Genomic DNA, 4,679 nt, shown 5'->3' with positions numbered 1-4,679 from the left:
ATATTGCAGGGGACAAATTAGACACCTAACTAGCGCTTTTGACACTTTTTGGGGACCAGTGACACCAAAACTGTGATCAGTCCTAAAAAATATGCACTGTCACTGTACTAATGACACTGGCAGGGAAGCAGTGAACATCAGGGGCGATCAAAGGGTTAATTGTATGCATACTTGTTTACATAGGAAGATTGTCATTCTACCTCTGAACTATGTAATCGGCGGGCGCCGGCAGACGCTGAGTCCGCAGGTACCCGGCGCTGGGCTCCCGCTGTGTATAATCACAGCCGGAGTGGGTGGCCGGCGGCGCGTGTCCCAGACCTGGAAGTATCAGATCACATACCAGGTAAATGATCTGGCACCGAGAAGTTGTGTGTGTCTATGGATGCACACAGCCCGGCTTGGGAGCATGCCTGCATAGGTGCCCCCTCAGCACACAGCTTGCTATGGGGGCACATTCAGGACAGGACAAGCTGGCAGTGCCAGTGGGGAACTCCAGAAGAGGAGATACGAGACCACTCTGTGTAATATTATGGTACAGAGCAAGTAAGTATAAAAAATGTTTTATTTTAGGCTAGGTTCATACTTCTGTAGTGTGGGCCGTGCGTCCTGCGTTTGTTCGGGGCATGGTAGCCTATTCATTTGAATAGGCAGCTGTGCCGGGTGAAATGCACAAAAAAGGTGCATGCCCCTTTTTAAAGCTGCAGCCGCGACCGTATGGTTTCCGCACCCGTGATCGTGCTGTGGCCTGAGATGTGTGGAGGTGCCATTCAGAATGAATGGCAGCTCCGCACGTCTTCCAAGAGCAGTGCAATTCAGCTGCAGGCGGTTGCGGGTGCGGAAAATTTATGTGATTTCTGCACCCGCAACCGAAACGCACAGTGCAGGCTAGTGTGAACCTAGCCTCAATTAGAATGAAATGCCTTTAGAATTACTTTAAACTTTTGAGTAAAAGCAAATGCAACATAGTAATAAATGGTAAAATGTTGATCAACTGGGCTACAAAAAATATGAACTGTAGAAAGAAAAATAAAAATGTAAAAAAAACTTTAAAATAGATAATAGAAAGCACATCCTTATAAGGCAACACAATTTCCAGGAAAGCAGAAAAATATAGCTATATATAAATGTATAGGATTGGATAAGGTATAAATGTGAACATTTTCCACTTCCTAATGCTCAGGATTACTGTGGATATAGAAATTCTAAGAAAAACCTCAAAGAGGGACCACATAGTTACTGTAAATACATACATTATATGGTAAGGGTGAGAAAATACACTGATCCATCCACTTCAACGTGTGTGTGTTTATTTATGTCAATACCTTTTTCAATAACCCTGTAAATTGTGTTCTCTATGAAATACATCTAAAAGATTTTGGAATTTTATTTACACTCCCCTCTGACACCACCAGTTGTGGAAGGGAGTTCCACATCTTTGCTTCTCTAACAGTAAAGAACTCATTATGTAGTTAACCACTTGCTCCCGCCGGAGGCGTGCACCCGCTCTCGCTCGCTCACGGACCCCCCCCCCGCGCGTGTGCCCGGCGGACCCGATGTCCGCTGGGCACTCGCGATTGTCCGTTAGAGCGGGAGAAAGGCAGGCGGCTAATGTAAACACAGCCGCCTGTCATTCTCCCCTGTGTAAGAATGGAGATCACACGGTTCTGCTATGTAGGACTGTTGATCTCTGTTCTTACACCAGTAGCCACATCCAATCACAGTAAGAATCACGCCCCTAGGGACACACTTAACCCCTCCCTCTCAAATAAAGTTAACTCCTTCCCTGCCAGTGTCATTTTTACAGTAACAGTGCATATGTATAGCACTGATTACTGTAGTAATGTCACTGGTAACCCCAAAAGTGTCAAAAATGTCAGTCAAGGGTTCGATCTGTCCGCCGCAATGTCGCAGTCCCGCAAAAAAAAATCGCAGATCGCCGCCATTACTCGTTAAAAAAAAAACAACAAAAATGACAAAAATCTTTCCCTTAGTTAGTAAACACAATAGCTTTTGCGCAAACCAATCAAAATACGCTTTTTGCAATTTTTTTTACCAAACATAGGTCGCATAAAACAAATTGGCCAAAAATGTTAAAAAATTTTGATTTTTACATTTTTTTGGGGGGAATTTCATATAAAAAAATATTGTTATTTTTGCAAAATTGACGCTCTTTTTTTGTTTATAGCGCATGATCAAAAAATCGCACAGATGATCAAATACCACCAAAAGAAAGCTCTGTTTGTGAGAAAAAAAGGACGTCAATTTTGTTTGGGTACAGCTTTGCACGACTGGGCAATTGTCCGTTAAAGTCACGCAGTGCCGAATCGCAAAATAGGCCCTGGTCAGGAAGGGGGTAAAATCTTCCAGGGCTTAAGTGGTTAAAGACAACTTCACGTCCAACTTCATTGTAGAGCAACTTCACATCCAACTTCATTGTGTGGCCGCATGTCTCCTTTAGAGACCTTAGAATAAATAGTTTTCCCAATGATACAGTCACAATTAAAGATTTGTATATTGTGATTATACTGTATCCTCTCTTAGGTGTCTCTTCTCCAGGGAGAACAAGTTTAAAGTGGAGTTCCAGCCACGAAAAAGTTTTTTCAATAAAAATACCCCCTGGACAGTCAGGGCTAGTGCATTCCACAATGGATAGCCTCTGTACTGACCCGGGTCGCACTTACCTTTTAGAAGAAATACTTACCTTGAAAATTTCTTCTCCAGCGCTGCCATCTCGGATGTGGGCAGCTGAAGCCAGCGCGTCCTCTTCTGCGTCCTCTTCTGCGTCCTCTTCCGTGTCCTCTTCTCCCAGAATGCGCCTGCACCGGCCCCGCTCGTCACTTTCGGTGCGGGCGCGTCATCCCTCCACAGCTTCTGGGCATGGCCAGAAGCTGTTTAGCAGGGAATGAGGCGCCGCACCGGAAGGGACAAGCGGGGCCGGTGCAGGCGCATTGATTCCTGGGAGCGATGACGTTCAGCTCCCAGGAATCAATGCAAAGAGTAAGTGACGGCGCGGGCCGCGGCCGCAGAGGGAGGAAGAGGAAGAAAGGTGAGTATATTTTTCTTCAATAACAAGGTAAGTAAACAAAAAAAAAAAATCGTAACTATCCATTTCTTTTTCAGGTGACCAAAAGCAAGCGGATGGCCCAAAATCGATTATGTCAATTTTGTGGCCGGAACTCCACTTTAAGGCTGGGTTCACACTGATGTGCATCCAATTTGCATCAGTGTCAACCCAGCCTAAGGGAGACTGAGCTTTGGCTGTACTTCTACAGTGGATCACAAGAGTGCAGTTCGCTCTATACTCCTGTGACCATTTTTCAGCCAACAGCGGTTCTCAGTGTTAGGGCATCGGACCGATGCTGCATCCACCTAGGTAAGCATGATTAAAATCCCCAAAACTTCTCTTTTAATGTTTTTAGTCATTCCTTATAACTGAGGTCCTCCAGCCCCCTTATTAGCTTTGTTACCCTTCTCTGCACTCTCTCCAGAGTTTTGTAAAGTGATAGAATTATAGTCTTATTTCTTGAGTAAATACCCTTTTTAATGCATGCTAATAGTCTTCTAGTTTTGCTTGCAGCTTGGCATTGCATGCTATTGCTGCATCTCTCATCTACTGGGACCACCAGATTCTTTTCCATCATTGATTTCCCCAGAGGTTCTCCCCTAGAGTGAAACTTCTTGTTTTTAGCTGCCAAGTGCATTACTTTACATTTTTCAATATTAAACCTCATGTGCCATATAGCTGCCCAGTGCCCACCCTTTATTTTTAACTAGGTCTTCTTGTAAAGTTGGTTTATCCTGTCATTACCCTGCTTAGCTTTGTATCATCAGCAAACACTGAGATCAAACTATTTATTCCAACCTCTATATTGTTTATGAACAGGTAAAGAGGAAGTAAACTTCCCTGATTACTTTGTACCTATAGGTAAGCCTATAATATGGCTTACCTATAGGTACCATAAATATCTATTCTTTACGTCCCGGATGACGTCATCGGCGCATGCACTGTGAAAGAACGGCCACCCATGCCGTTTCTTCAGAGCACCATGACGTCATCGCTGCTCCGGCCACTCACAGAGCCAGAGCCCGCAAACCCGTAAGAAACACTGGGAGAAATATCAGCTGTCTGAGCCTTGTGCGGGTGCTGCTGGAGGGCTTCGTTCTAAGGAAAGTATTACGTAAAGAGCTAGTATGTGATGCATACTAGCTCACTATGTCTTTGTCTTACAGGTTTTTTTTTTGTTTTTGTTTCCCCAGGGTTTATAACCTCTTTAAACAGAATTGATTCCAATAGGGATCCCTGAGGTATCCCACTTACGACTTCAGACCATTCATAAATTTTGCCATTAATCACTACCCTTTGGGAGGGGCGCATTTACTGCGAGGCAAACAAGGTGTTTGCCCGCAGCAGTATTTTTTAGGGGGGCGGCGTCTGTATCGAGAGTATGCCTGTAGCTGCTGGCATCACCCTTGTACCGTTTTTTTAGAGCCAGCGGTTGGCTTTCTTGTAATAGCAATCGGAGCGACTTACTAGCTGCTCAATTGTTATTACAAGCAGCGGAAGGGGACGTCCCCCCCTCCCGCCATGTTCTGCAGCTCTTCTGTCTCACTGGTAGACCCGAGCGACCACCCGGCACAACCGCCAGCTGGCCAGACTGGCCAGCTGTTCGTAACAATAA

The sequence above is a fragment of the Pelophylax lessonae genome (genome assembly GCF_965119305.1).
Source record: "Pelophylax lessonae genome assembly, chromosome: 2".
NCBI lineage: Eukaryota > Metazoa > Chordata > Amphibia > Anura > Ranidae > Pelophylax > Pelophylax lessonae.
Note: the sequence above shows the minus strand (reverse complement) of the source record.